The sequence below is a fragment of the Camellia sinensis genome, chromosome 12 (assembly GCF_055761805.1).
Source record: "Camellia sinensis isolate YWXY chromosome 12, ASM5576180v1, whole genome shotgun sequence".
Taxonomy (NCBI): Eukaryota; Viridiplantae; Streptophyta; class Magnoliopsida; order Ericales; family Theaceae; genus Camellia; species Camellia sinensis.
In genome coordinates, this window is record NC_138972.1 from 45,644,999 (window position 1) to 45,661,159 (window position 16,161).

The following is a 16,161-nucleotide window of genomic DNA, read 5'->3' on the forward strand; positions in this document are numbered from 1 at the left end:
AGAAGATTCGAAGACAGATTGACTAAGTTGGGTAATTTGTATGATATCTTTGTAATCTTTTTACTTCAGTATTGGATTGATTTGTGGCGTTTCGCCCGTGGTTTTTTAATCACAGTTGGAGGTGTCCAATTGTGGTTTTTTCCACGTAAAAATCGTTTGTGTCGATTTATTATTTAATCTGAAAAACAAACAATCTAAATCACTTTCATAAGTGCTTGTTGATTTAGATTGTGTGTTTTGGTTTTTTGGGATTTGGAATATTTTAATCTTGATCTAATCACGAATCACTTAGATTTTCAATTGGTATCAGAGCGGGTCACTCTTAGTTTTTTCAAAACTATAGGAGTGTGATTTTGTGTGATTAGTATCATGGATTCTATTCGTGAAGGTAACTTGACTCATAGACCCCCATTACTTGACGGTACAAACTATTCTTATTGGAAAGCTCGTATGAGAGCATTTTTAAAATCCATCGATGAGAAAGTTTGGCACTCCGTAATCTTTGGGTGGAGTGAACCTACAATCACCATGGATGGGATTGATATTCCTAAACCCCTTGATAAATGGGACACAACCGATTACCAGAATTCGAGTTGGAACAGCAAAGCTCTCAACTCCCTCTTCTGCTCTGTCACACCTGAAGAATTCCGTCGAATTTGCACGTGTGAAATAGCAAAAGAGGTGTGGGATATTCTTGAAACGATTCACGAAGGTACTACCTCTGTTAAAAGGGCAAAACTTCAACGTCTCACGTCCGCCTTTGAAACCCTTTTTATGCGCGACGATGAGACGTTCGATGAATTTTATGCAAAACTCAGTGATATCGTGAATTCCTGTTTCACTCTCAGTGAAAAAATCCCGGAAGCAAAAGTTGTTGGAAAAATTTTGAGGTCCCTTCCCGAGAGGTTCCAACCAAAGGTGACAGCCATTGAGGAGGCTCAGAATGTTGATACCCTCAAGCTCGATCAATTGGTTGGAAATTTGCAGACTTATGAAGCCCACCAAATTTCTAAGAAAAAGCAAAAAGAAAATATGGCTTTCACGAGTGCCCATGAGACTGCAAAACCTCCGGAGAGTGAATTTGATTTAGAGTCTGAGATGACAGCTATGCTTACAAAACAGTTTAAAAATTTTTTGAAAAAGAAGCCGAATTTCAGAGCCCCTATTTCAAAAGATAAGAGTAATGACAAACCCAAAACTTTTCCACCAAAACTTGCTTCAAAAACTGAAAAGAAGATTGTAAAGGGGCAAGGGGTCAAGTGCTATGAATGTCAAGGTTTTGGTCACATTGCCCTTGAATGCCCTTCGAAAAAGAATCGAAAGAAAGTCTACACTGTAACTTGGGATGATGAAAGCGGGTCGGAGCAAGAACCCGAAGAACCTGAATCTGGAGAAGACGGGGATAGTGCTTTCATGGCTTTTTGGTCTACTTTGACACCACCTCCTCCAAAGCCAGCAGAGTTAGCTCGTGGTCAGAATTTGCATCTTCCTCCCACCTTTGACGGGAGTAACTACCTGTTTTGGAAAATCAGAATGAGAGCTTTTCTGAGAGCTTTTGATCCAGAAGGCTGGCAGGCCATTGAAGATGATACAGACAGGGCTGACAATCCGAGCAATCAGAGAGCCCTGATCACTATTCGTGGAGCAATTTCTACTGAAGAACAGCAACGGGTTGTTCGTTGCACAAAGGCTAAAGAGGCATGGGAAATTTTGAGCCAATTCCATGAAGGAGGAAATTCATATTCACCACCATCCAGCAACTTTTCAGTCTTAGTTGCTAGATTGGAAGAGGCAAAGGAGAATGAAGAGCAAAAAGAGGATGATGAAACATCTGATGACAATGATGAGATCAATGGCGATGAACTACAACAAGCTTACGAAAAGCTATACGAGGAATCTCTGAATTTGTCCAAAACCAACGACAAACTCTCTCTCAAGATCAAAACATGTGAGAGTGAGAATGTCAGGCTGAAAGGAGAACTTGTAGCAGCAAAGCAGAATATCGTCAAGATCTCGAGTGACAGGCAAGACTTAGGTGGAAAACTACTATCCTGTGAAACTGAAAGGAATGAACTTCTGAAGGTGTATTCCACATATGAAGAAAAGCTTGCAAGTCTTGAGCTGTCACAAGCCAGATTGGAAGAGATAGTCTGTCAAAAGGATGAAGAGCTTCGTCTTGCTAGAGCCACTATTGCCATGTGGAACAAAGGTTCCAAATCTTTAGAAGATATCCTCGGGTCTCAACAAATGGGTTGCGACAAAAGCGGGTTAGGCTATGGTGCAACAGCTCACAAAGGACTGGCCTCTACTTCACATGACAAGAAGACTCAAGCAAAGGGAAAATTGAAGGTAGACCAGGATGATCTCTCTCTTCGTCCACCAAAAGCTGGTAAGATCAACAAAAAGGAGGTAAAACCGGTTTTTATTTGTCATCACTGTGGTAGGTATGGCCACATTCGTCCTTATTGCTATGAATTGTTTGGTAAGGTGTCTCAAAAGAGTAGAAATTCAAATACTTTTTGGGCTAGGAGACAACCTTACATGTCTAGGCGGAATACCAAGACTAAAAACATTTGGGTGAGAAAAGATGATTTGACTTGTTTAGTTGTTCACACTGCTCTAAAAGCACGTGATTCACACATGTGGTATCTTGATAGTGGGTGTTCTCGTCATATGTCCGGTAACAAATCCTACTTCACCTCCCTTGAAAAATATGAAGGAGGAATTGTTACCTTTGGAGATGGCGGCACTTCGAGAGTCATTGGTAAGGGCTCTATAAGTGTTGCTGGTCTTCCCAAGCTAAATAATGTTCTACTAGTTGATGGTCTTAAAGCAAATCTTTTAAGCATTAGTCAAATGTGTGATTCCCATCATGAAGTATTGTTTTCAAAAAATAAATGTGAAATTTTGGATAAAAAGGGAAATACTGTCTTACATGGGGTTCGCACATCTGATAACTGCTATGGGATTGTTACTACTAATGATCTCACTTGTCACTCTGCCATCATTAGTAACATTGACTTGTGGCATCAAAGATTAGGTCACATGAATTTCAATGACCTAACTAAGATAGCCAACAAAGAGCTTGTGAGGGGAATACCTAAACTGGGTAAGAATTTGAGCCATGTGTGTGGACCATGTCAACTTGGAAAGCAAACCCGTGCCCCGCATCAAAAGGTGAACAGCTTTACAACCAAACGTCCTCTCGAATTGGTTCACATGGATTTAATGGGTCCTACTCGCACTGAAAGCATCGGAGGTAAAAGATACATTTTTTTAACTGTTGATGATTTTACTCGATTTTCATGGGTAAATTTTTTAAAGGAAAAATCTGATACGTTTGATGCTTTCCAGGCCTTAGTCTTTAAAATCCAGAATGAACAAGGTATTTCCATTGATCGTATCATAAGAATCCGAACCGATCATGGTCGTGAGTTTGAAAATAGTTCGTTTTCGGACTTTTATGATATACATGGAATTAAGCATGAGTTTTCTGCACCCATTACTCCACAACAAAATGGAGTTGTTGAGAGGAAGAACAGGGTTGTTCAAGAAATGGCTAGGGTCATGCTCCTTAGTAAGAAACTTCCTCCAAAATTTTGGGCCGAAGCCATAAATACTGCTGTTTATGTCATAAATCGCGTGTATTTAAGGCCCGGCACTTTACAAACTCCATATGAATTGTGGAAGGGCTTGAAACCTAATGTAAAATACTTCAAAACTTTTGGGAGTAAGTGTTACATCTTCAAAGATAGAGAGCCTTTGGGCAAATTTGACTCCCGAAGTGATGAAGGTATTTTTCTAGGGTATTCAACCACTAGTAGGGCTTTTAGAGTCTATAACCTGCGGACTTCATCTTTAATGGAATCTATCAATGTGGTTATAGATGACACAGGTGCACCTCCTCCAGCAACAAATGAGGATGATAATGATGAGTCTCCAATCTTGGATACCGAATCTCAAAATCAAGGAGAAGGTGCAGACCCATCACAAGAAATGGTTACCGAACCATCCTCACAGGTAAGGCCAAGTCCAAAGAGTGCTCCAAGGGACATCACTCCTGTTGCCCCTGTCACCACAAGTCCTGAGCTTAAACCATCAGCTAGGGTGAAACTGAATCATCCAGCTCAACAGGTGATTGGAAGTGTCTCGGATCGAATGAAAACCCGAAGACAGATTCGGGATGAGGTATCACATATGTGTTATGTTTCTTTAATTGAACCTAAGAATTTTAAAGAGGCCTTGCTAGATGATAGTTGGGTCAATGCTATGCATGAAGAATTAGGTCAATTTGAACGTAACAAAGTTTGGACTCTAGTTCCCAGACCTAGAGACATGAATGTGATAGGTACCAAGTGGATCTTTAAAAATAAATCTGATGAGAATGGTACAGTTGTTAGGAACAAAGCTAGGTTGGTTGCTCAAGGCTACACACAAGTAGAGGGTGTTGACTATGATGAGACGTTTGCCCCAGTTGCACGTCTCGAATCTATTCGTATTTTACTTGGTGTTGCATGTTTTCTTGGCTTTAAATTGTTTCAAATGGATGTGAAAAGTGCTTTTCTGAATGGGTACTTGAAAGAAGAGGCATATGTTGAGCAACCAAAAGGGTTTGAGGACCCTAAATGTCCTAATCATGTCTACAAGTTAGACAAGGCCTTGTATGGATTGAAACAAGCCCCTCGTGCTTGGTATGATAGACTCACTACATTTCTTCTTGATAATGATTTTCAAAGGGGTAGTGTGGATAAGACTTTATTTGTGAAACATACTAAGTCTCATATTCTTGTTGCTCATATTTATGTTGATGATATTGTGTTTGGATCCACTGCGAAACATCTTGTGAAATATTTTTCGGATTGCATGACACATGAGTTTGAGATGAGCATGTTGGGAGAGTTGTCTTATTTTTTGGGTCTTCAAATTAAACAGTCTCCTTCAGGTATATTTGTGTCTCAGTCTAAGTATGCGAAAAATCTTGTGTCTAAGTTTGGTCTTGAGTCTGCCAAACATGCCCACACTCCCATGAGCACCAGTCTTCACCTCTCCAAAAATTCCTCTTGTATTGATGTTGATCCTACCCTTTATAGGAGTATGATAGGGAGTCTTTTGTATCTCACAGCCAGTCGTCCAGATATTGCTTTCAGTGTAGGTGTTTGTGCCCGTTACCAAGCTAGTCCTAAAGAGTCTCATTTACTTGCTATCAAACGCATCATTAAATATGTTAATGGGACTTTGGGGTATGGGGTTTGGTTTTCTACTGATACTACAGCTGAGATTACTGGTTTTTCTGATGCCGACTGGGCAGGGTGTGCTGATGATAGGAAAAGTACATTTGGGGGGTGTTTTTACCTTGGGAATAATCTGGTTTCCTGGCATAATAAAAAGCAAAATGCCATCTCTCTTTCGACTGCTGAGGCTGAGTACATTGCTGCAGGGAGTTGTTGTGCTCAAATGTTGTGGATGAAGCAAATGCTTCATGATTATGGGATAGAACAGAACACTCTTACTCTTTTCTGTGATAACACAAGTGCCATAAACATTTCAAAAAATCCTGTCCAACACTCTCGCACCAAACACATTGACATTCGTCATCATTTTATTCGAGAGTTAGTAGAAGAGGGCCTTGTTGTTCTTGAGCACATTCCCACTGAGCATCAAAAAGTTGATATTTTTACAAAACCCCTTGATCTTCTTCGGTTTGAGTTCCTTAGAAAGACCTTGGGTGTCATGCTCGATCACTAGAGTGTTACTTGTTTCTTGAGTAGGTGTAAATGTTTGTGCCTTATGAATGCTTGGATGTGATAATCTCATTATCATTGATATCTGTTTACTTGCATCCAATTTTTTTACACTACTCATGCTGCTTACAAGATCTCATTGTTCATTGGTCATAGCTCATTTTGAATGCCCATGCTCATTAACCTCATGATCTCATTTTGTACACATCCTTGAGATTAATTGTTGCAGGGGTTTCCGCACATGTGATCAAAGTTCTCTATGGACCACTAACAGTGTTTCTTGTACTTTTACTGTGGAATTGACCGATACTAGCATATCATGGGTGATGTTGAGTCTCTTAACCATCTACCATCTGTTTTCACTTCCACGGTTTCTCCCTCAGTTCCTTGAAGTCCGGGCATTAGGAAAAGGCTACCTCAGAGGCACCAACCAGGCCATCCTTTCTGATTTCATTCTTCTCTGGTTTGGTTTCCATACTCTTGAGAGTGAAAGCCACCAGTGAGTGCCCACAAGAAAGAAAATGTAAAAAAAAAAAAAAAAAAGGGACTCTTTGATTGAGGGGGAGCCTCCGCATTTACTCAACAAATACCCCGTGATTCCTAGTGGTTTGACTTTTCACTGTATTGTTGAGTTACTCTTGATGGAGGTCCAGCCATCCGATCACTACTAGGATTAACTCTAGCTCAGTGACCTCTCATGGATTGCACACACACACTTTTTATGTGAGCTCTCATATTGGTTTTTGGGTTGTACATTCTCATGTAGCTTATGATCATTGATTATATTTTATCTGCTTTGCTCATGATTTCCAGTGTCGTTTTTTAAAATTGCAAGTTCACAAGATTCATGAATTGCGGATTATTTCATCTTAGTATTCACTTGGCTCAGTATGATCATCTATCTTTGTTTCAGGACTCACCTCTTGATTTTGAGTATAGTGTTGTTTTTTTAAAAAAAAAAAAAACTTTTTTGGCTTGTTTTTTTCTCTCTTGGCTCGAGCAACAATTTCCTCGCTCGAGCGTGCTTTTGCCACTGCATTAGACCTGAGAACATGCTTTTTTGGCTCGACCGACCCTTTCTTAGCTCGAGCGACCGCCTAGGCATTTTTATCTCTCGCTCGAGCGATACAGTATTCGCTCGAGCGACCTGTCGCGGTTCAAATTCTGAATCTGTGCCTATTCAGTTCATCTTTTCTCCCCCTTCGTCTTTTCTCTCTCTCTCTCCCCTAGGGTTTTTCGTGGTTCTCTTTGCTGCGATCGTCTGCGTTTTTCCCTCTTGATTTCGGAGTTGTTTTTTTTCTTCCTCTTCTCTCTCCGTTTCTGGTAAGTTTTTTTTTCTTTTCTTCGCTTTATTTTTTTTTTTCTTTTCGTATGATACTTGGATTGAGATGTGGTTGTAGTTGTTCTTTGTTAGGCTCTAGGTTTGTTTTTTGTTGATTGTGGTTCTTCCCTCTAATTTTCGAGCCTCACTCTTGCATCTAGGGTTCGTGAGTTTGTCTATTGCACTCTCCATTGTGCTTAGGGTTTACCATTGGGGGTTTGTTAGGGTTTAACATTGGGGATTTTATTTACATATACATATATTGCCATTATGTGATTGTAATATGTTTTTCTCTCTATTGTTTCATACATTGATGTTTCGATTCTATAATGCTGTACTATCTTGTTTTCTCTGTGGCTGATTATTTGTCTCTTTAGCACTGCTAATCATTTCATTTCTTTTATGCTAATGTTACGAGTTTCACTGTCTTTCTAACCCCTGTTGCACTAATTTGTTTTGACTGGCTCTTTGTGTTTTGTTTTGGGGGTTTTCTGGTGTTGTTTATTGGGTGTTACTTGTCTTTCTGGGCTCTTGTCTATGTTGCTCTGTTTGGGTAGTATTAGTCATGGCTGAGTCATCCAAGCGCCGTAAAGCTACGGTTTCTCGTTCTTCCTTCAACTCTGAAAAGTTCCCATCGAAAGAAAAATCTAAGTTGTTTAGGGAGTCTTTTGCATCTCGCACCGTACATTTAGAGCGCAATATCCTCCCAAATGCCTTTGAGGTTCTTCCCATTCGGTCTTTATTTGATTCGTTAGGCGGAGATCAAGTGTTGCATTTCTCCGGGCCACAAAATTTGAGTCTCATCCGGGAATTCTATTGCAATATCCATTCCATTCGCAAAGAACTTCCGGCATCCTTTGAGACTTGGGTTAGGAAGAAGTCACTTGTTATCACTGGGGATGTGTTTCGGATTTTACTTGGTCTTCCTGAAGTTCGTAATTGTCTTTTTCCGTTTCTTACCCGGTCAGGTGTTGATTTTAATTGTGTTGCTTCTGAGTTATGTGGTGTTGACCGGACTTGGATCACTGGGGATCTCCTTCAGCAAAATGAGTTGCTTCCTCGGTTCCGTCTCTTGAATATCATCGTGTGTGCGAATCTTTATGTCACCACCCATTCCTCGCATATTACTCAGGACCAAGGTTATGTTCTGTATTGTATTCATCACCAACTCCCTATTGACCTTCCGGAGATGATTGTGTCAAAAATGATTGGGGTCTCTGAGGGCAGAAAATCTTTGGGGCTTCCTTATGGGTGTTTGCTTACTCGTTTTCTCACTGCCCTTGATGTTCTTGTTTTTGATGATGATGAGTTTGCTTACCCTGTCAAACCCATTACTAAATTGACAGTCTCTCAGAGTCAGGCTCATGTAAGGGGGAGTGTGTCGGGGGTTGGGAGTTCTGGTGCAGGTAATGATGATCCCCTTGCCGAGGAGGAGGAGTTTGAGGCCGCCAATGCCGGTGCCCCTGATCTTCCTGAGCTACGTCCTCGCTCATTTCGTGGCCAGCTACAGCACTTTGAGCAGTCTGTTACACGTCGCCTTGATCTTTTGGCTACACGTCTTGATGGTTTTGATGGCCGCCTTGATGAGCAGAGTGCCATGCTTGCTCAGATTCTTTCTCTTCTTCAGTTGCAGCAGCCACCATCTTCTCCTTCTTAACTTTTGGCATATGCTTCTCTTGGACAGTTTTTGTTCTTACTCTGGATAGTTTTTTGTTTGCTGTATCTGCCTGTTGTTGTTTTTGGGTCACTCCCGGACAAAAAGGGGGAGTGGTTACTCATGATTTCTTTTTGCAGATGAGCATTTGGACATTTATATGATGTGGCTATTATTGATATGGATCTTGGGGGCTATATGTTTTATCTATATGTTTTTGTGTTATATCTTGATGGTTTGTTTTGATATGTTACTTTTCAGGTTTGATGGAGTTAGCTTTGATTACAGGTTTTCCTCAAGTTTGGTTTATTAGTTCAAGATGTTAGTTCCAGTTTGTTTTGAGATTGGTTGCATAGTTGGTTTGTCTTGAGTTGTAATAGTTTTAGCTAGTTCGTTTGCTTTGAGTTGTAATCGTTTTAGCTAGTTCGTCTGTTTAGGAAATTGTGTTAGGAAGTTTTGTCCGGGTATTGACAAAGGGGGAGATTGTTAGGTCCCTAAGTCTTGTCAATTCCATGAACAAACTTGTGTAATCGAGTTGTAATTTCTGTGCTGTTTTGTGTTGCTCGCTCGAGCGAAGGACTGCGTCTGGCTGCAAACCTGAAAAAGGTCATTGTGCGCTCGAGCGAAGCATTGGAGGCTCGAGCGAAGAACTGCATCTGCGTACAAACCTGAAAGAGTTTATTCCTCGCTCGAGCGAAGACTTTATGGCTCGAGCGAAGGTACTTATGGAAGTCACGCGAGATAAGCTTCTCGCTCGAGCGAGATAAGCTTCGCTCGAGCGAGCTTCCGAATTCGAAATTCTATAAGTAGTTGGGTTCTCCAAACTTTAGGATTACTTTTTAGATCTACTTTGAGATTTTCTGAGGTTTTCTTGTGGAGAGATTTTGGTGAGTTTTCCTTGATGTCTTGAGAAGAGTTCTTCACTCATGATCTAAAATACATACATCAAGGAGTTGGTTTCTTTAAATTCAAGAGAGAGTTCTCTTCGGTGGATTCCGAAGATTCTAGCGTATAGTTTCAAAAGGTGTTTGATTCGATATGTGAGTGAGGTTGTGGAATCAACTTCAAGATTGATCAGTTCCGAGACGAAGTCGTGAAAAAGAGTTACAGAAGATTCGAAGACAGATTGACTAAGTTGGGTAATTTGTATGATATCTTTGTAATCTTTTTACTTCAGTAGTGGATTGATTTGTGGCGTTTCGCCCGTGGTTTTTTTTATCACAGTTGGAGGTGTCCAATTGTGGTTTTTTCCACGTAAAAATCGTTTGTGTCGATTTATTATTTAATCTGAAAAACAAACAATCTAAATCACTTTCGTAAGTGCTTGTTGATTTAGATTGTGTGTTTTGGTTTTTTGGGATTTGGAATATTTTAATCTTGATCTAATCACGAATCACTTAGATTTTCAAAAAAGATTCTCATATAAAAATTCAGCTCAAACTTGATTCTCATATATTATGTATCTTACATTTCTAGTACAAAAGAAAAAAAGAAAGGAAATATAATAGAAATAAGGGTATAGTCGTAAATTTAATTTCTAAATAATATATTAAATCTATTTTTCCAAAATCAATGGAACTAATTGAGCTATAAGAAAAATTCTTGGAGCTAAACAGATTATCATTCCTCAAGAGGGGATTTATAAATAAATTTTCCTTATAAATATATATATATATATATATATATATATTATGGGATTCTTTTTGCTATATTTAGTTAGGATACGATATAACATAGAATAAAAAGACAATAATTATTTTTGATCGTTGGATGAAAATTAAATCTATATCCGATAGTGAGGGATATATAATATACCATTGGACTAGTATTGCATATTCCCCTCTTTTGAGAGAGATAATTTATGGACTGTCTATGTCCAAACTAAACAAACGATATAAAGAGACGGAAAAAAAAAAAAATTATGAAATCCACCTCATATAATGTCCTTCTCACTTTATATCTACCCCTTATATCCCCTAAACCAACAAACAAGGCCTTAAATATTTGCACAAACTATTCTCAAAATTAAATCCACTTCCAACTACAGAAATAATTTCCCATGTGACTCTCATGTCATGTGTGATTTTTATTTTTTTATTTTTAGGGAAATAGAGGAATTTTCTAATTTACTGATATACTAAGCAACAACAGAGAATTGAAGTGAAGAAAAAGAAGCAGGGCATAAGAGCATCCACATCAGCCGTGCTTATATCATATGGGTTGTGGCTGTTGAGGAAAATATCAGAATGGTTGCTGCAGTGTTTATACTTAGTGTTTGTTTGTCTTGATCTTTGAAAACAGAGGATAGTTTGTGTGGAAGCTTGAGCTCAGGGAGTGGCGTTTATGAATTTGCCCCTAGTTGTTTCCTGCTGCTAAAGTGCAGTATTAGACTTGGGGTGTTTATTTTGGGTGTGTTCTGTTTTTTTACTGTTTTTTACTGTTCTTTTTTCCTTTTCTTGGATGGTTGATTGGATCCTCGCCAATCTTGGGTGTTGTGCTAGTATATGATTGAGTTTCCTCTTCGGTGCCAACCTGATTGAGATTGTTGAGTATAGTTATGATGCTTGTTGCACCTCCCCTCTTTATTGATGTAAGTTCTCCTTTGTAATTTTTTTCTTCATCGATAAAGTTTCCCTTTTGCTGATAAGCCTCAACAAATTTTGAGTCAAATTATAACCCAAAATCAACTTTTGTTATTTTAGCTAGTCACCTTGTTGTACTCACTGCATCAAACTCTTTATTCTAACTCAATTTTATTAAAATATTAATTTCTTATTGTATTTGTTATTCTTTATTTTTTTATTAAATTGATGAGGTGTCATCCAAACAATTCTTAAAAAATATAAAATAAAAAAAAATAAAAAAGTTGTTGTTGACCTGTTGACCCGCTGGTCGACCGGTTAGACTAATTTTGAGTATTTTTTCTTCTTCTGCTACAGGCACTCACGAGACATCCGGTGGAATATCCGGGTGGATGACTGGTTAAAGATTTTGGCCCAGTTTTGCTTCAGAAAATATAATAAAAAATCATATAGCTAATGAACAGTGCCTAAACAAGACACTACCAAATTTAACAAAAAGTTAATTTACAAAAAATTATTGAGCCTGATGGAGAAACAATTTTGTGATTTACTAGTTATATTTTACCTTTTTATTATTTTGACTATACTGATGCGGATGCTCTAACGGAGCAGAACAAGGGAGGAGGTCGAGAATTGACTACTTGGAACCATTAGTCAATTAGGGCTATTCAAAATCTTAGATTAATGCATTTCTTGAACAAGCACCAAATCTGCAATAATATTTAAGTGCTACCAGTTGACTCGTGGCATATACCAAACAGAAAAAAAGTTCTTTATTTAGCAAAATTAGTTAAATTATTTATATGTATATTTATAGATACCTATATATAAAATTATTGGATTAATTATACTAACTTCCTCTGAAATTTATGACAATTACAGAAACTTCCTCTTAAATTTCTAAAATTACACTTACCTCTCTACTGCTTTGGGACATTGCTTCAGATTCCCTAGGATGCTATGCTTTTGTCAATGACAATGAAAGGAGTTGATGAGATAGATATATAATTTTTTTCTTAATGCCCACTTTGCTCTTGTATAATTTTTTGTAGATATAAATATCTTTTGTATATATATATATATATTATCTAATGTCTTGTACTTTGATTTTTATCAATAAAATTTCTTTTTACTAATTAAAATAATAATTACTTCATTTGATGGGACTTAAAGTTTGGTAATCAAAACAATAATTAAAGGACAAACCATATGTATAATGGATCGACAAAAATATTATAACTGAATGATAATAAAACTTTATATTAAGAGAAGGGATACATGATTTAATTGGTTCTATCAACAAGAATATAGTGAATAAACAGTAAATTTGTCAAATAAGACGACTGTAATACTCTAGACAAAATCTTTAATTTTACCGACATAAAAGTAAAAAAAATATGAAAACATATAAACAAATATATTTTCTTGTATCTACATTTAATTAAAAGACTTGTTTTTTTTATATATGAAAAGGATTTATGAGTAGTAATAAAATAAAATTTTTAATTTTATGCACAAATTTTAATTGAGAAGTTTTAAGTGATTGTTGTTTTGGTGGACCTAATCACCTAAAAAATACACAAATGTTGTGAAACTTTAAGATTGTGTTTGGTAGAACTTTCTAAATATGATTTGAGAATAGGAGTTGTATTTTGAGTTTTTAAATTTTGAAATTATGATTTGAGTGTGAAAAATTTGTTTGGTGAATTAGTATTGAATTGAGTGGAGAATTTTTGATGTGACATGTGATGTTTGATACAAAAACTTATAACTTATAACCAAACACATAACTCAAAATTCTATTAAAGCTCATAAATTTTTTTTAAAAATTCAGAAAATATTTTTTTTTAAATATATAAAAATTAACATGTGTCAATTGAAAAAAAAAAATTGCACTATTACAGTCAACCGGCGGATGATCGGTTAGGCTAAATTTCAAAAAAAAAAAAAAAAATTCAAAAATCGCACTTTACACAGTTTTCTGTTTGTTGTGGAAATATAGTTGGAAAACTCTATCCAAACATGATATTAGAATGTAGGGGTGGGCGCGGATCGGTTGCGGCCACGAAACCTCCAATCCGCCATCCGTCCACCAAATTGGCAGATTGGAGAAAATCAATCCGCATCTGTCCGCCAATCCGGCAGATGCGGATTTGGCGGATTGGCGAATTGATGCGAATCGGTTTGGCGGTCTGAAATTTTACAAATTTTCAACATACCAAAAAAAAAAAAAAAAAAAAAAAAAAAAAAAAAAAACCTAGACAATGCAATATTTATTCATTCACATCTATTAATCAATTTGGACAGTGCAACCTAGGCAATGCAAAATTCATTACAATGGGCATAATTCAAACAGGTTGCATTACAATGGTCCACACTGAAATACATAATGGGCATAATTCAAACAGGTTGCATTACAATTACAAAGGAAAATGTTATGAATTTCAAACAGGTTGCATTACAATGTTACCTGTTTGTTGCATTACATAATACATATTGAATTATGAATTTCAATTCAAACAGGTTGCATTACAATTACAATTACAATTACAATTACAGCAACCTGTTTGAATTATGCCCATTGTATTTCAATCCATAATTCAAACAGGTTGCATTACAATTCAAACAGGTTGCATTCAAACAGGTTGCATTACTGAGGAGAGTGAATTATGTATTTTTGCATTATGTATTTCAGTCAATCCATGGTCTACAGCATGGACAATGGGCATAATTCTTTGAAAAGCACTCTCAAAATTCATTACAATGGTCTACACCCATTCACATGAAGGACTACAACACGGTCTATTTCAATCCATGGTCTACAGCAGTAAGTAATACATGAAAAAGTAATACAAATCAGATTTCAAAACAGAGAGAAGGGCTAATACATGAAGGACTAATGCATAAAAAAGATGATAAATATGAAAAAGTAACCAATGAACTATCCAAAAAACCCTGTCTAACAGGTTGCTGTCCAAAAATTAATCTATTATTTTCATTTTGAATATCTCAAATGCCCTCCTCTCTTAACTGTCCAAAAATTAATCTGTATGGAAGCACTGTAATAGTATTAAATCAATTCCTAAATCATTCATTTCTAAAGTAGTTCCTAAATCATTCATTTCCCAAGCAGTTCTAAATCAGTTTATAACACAAATTGCTCAAGTCATTAACATACCATAAATCAGTTTAAGAGGTAAATGAGAATGCATAGACATTAACATACCATCACTGCCCATTAATAGATCCAGAGCAAAATATTCAACAAAAAATTGGGTATTGTGTTTCATAGCTTGGCCATAAATTAAAGAGTATCCAAATTGATACATGCCCTAACCGTTTGTGTTTCAACCGATTTGTAATCAACAATTTGCGTGGAGTGTCAACCAATATATTGGATATGATTACAAAATTCATCAACCAATAAACATTACAAAAATCACAAAAACAGATATAAAATCAAAATCACAAACCTCTGGTTTTCGAACTCTCTGTAAACTTCGTCTCTCTGTAAGCTTCTCTCTGTGTGTGTGTAGAACCCTCACTCTAATCTCACCATCTCTTTGCTTTCAGAACTGTAACAAAACAAAAAAAAAAATTAAAAAAATAAAAACAGTTAGAGATTCAGGAGAAGAAGACAAGAAGAGGAAAGATGAAGACAAAAACAGAACTCACCACCACCACCATGATCAACGATCCTCTTTCAGTCGAAGAAAGGGGTAGGCCCTAACCGTTAGGGTTTTAATCTGAGATTCTCAGAAAAAGGGAGTAAAAAAAAAAGCAGATCTTCGATCACCGATGGAGAAGATTGTCGGATGATAAGAAAGTCGCCGTCGGTAGATGGGTGGGGTAGGGTTTTGGGGGGAGAGAGAGAGAGAGAAGAGAGAGAGAGTACTGTCAAAGAAGAAGAAAGGGTTAGGTCTTTTGATGATGAGATTAGAAAAGAAGGGGGGAGGGGGCGTACAAAAAATATTAAAAAAAAAATGTAAAAAATCTGGAGACAAACAGCGGGTTGGGTTACACGGATATAATGGCGGGCCACCCGCCACCTGACCCGAATCCGCCAAAATGTAAAATCTTGGCCCGCACCCATTTGCCAGGTACCACGCATCCACCCATTTGGGGTCGGGTCGGGCGGATCTGGCGAGTCGGTGGATTCGTTGCCTAGCTCTAATATAAACAAAATGATACATACTATCAATCATTCCACAATTTGCATCCATATACCAAAAATAAATAAAAATATCAAAGTCCATACAAATCAACTATTGTCCAAACTAAAATAATAATTCCATACAAAATATATCATACAAAAATCAAAGCCCTCCGTATACAAAAAATACATTTACTACCAAGAGAAATTACCATTTGGCATGGTACAAATTACCATTGTAATCTGTACCACAACAACAGGTGATATATGTACCACGACAAAAGTTTTCTATGGACCATGACAAAACGTCCTATATGTACGCCGACAAATGGTATACATGTACCACGACAGAAGGTGATCTATGTACCATGACAGTCATTATTTGTTGATTGCCAAAAATTTTATGTATCAGTAATAATGAACTACACAAAAGTTGAGGATGACAAAAGTATTATATTAGTTCTACACAAAAGTGAAAATTCTTCTCCATACACCAATATGGATTATCCACAAGTCCACACAACAAAGCCATCTGCAAAGGAAAACAGAAAACGAAACATTAGAATTGGCTACAAAATATCAATTCAATCATCCATATGGAACATGTTCTAACATGCATTTAAGGTAGAACAATAGAGAAATGTCTTCTTCGAAATAAAAGAAAGTATATATATGTATCATGCAATATTTATTCTGTAACGCCCTCAAAA

At 37.1% G+C, this 16,161-nt stretch overlaps 1 long non-coding RNA gene across 4 annotated transcripts in view; it reads right to left on the minus strand.

The window, feature by feature from the left end:
• Window positions 1-16,161, minus strand: part of LOC145804478 (uncharacterized) — a 44,459-nt gene that overhangs the window by 2,727 nt on the left and 25,571 nt on the right. The window contains exons 2-4 of one of the 4 annotated variants that reach the window (XR_014346266.1): window positions 14,974-15,983; window positions 14,772-14,873; window positions 13,617-14,117 (exon numbers count right to left, since the gene is read on the minus strand). This is a non-coding gene — a long non-coding RNA (uncharacterized LOC145804478). Of the gene's footprint in view, window positions 1-13,616; window positions 14,118-14,558; window positions 14,874-14,973; window positions 15,984-16,161 lie in introns of those variants that run through there. The other 3 variants (XR_014346265.1, XR_014346264.1, XR_014346263.1) reach the window with 3 other exon arrangements.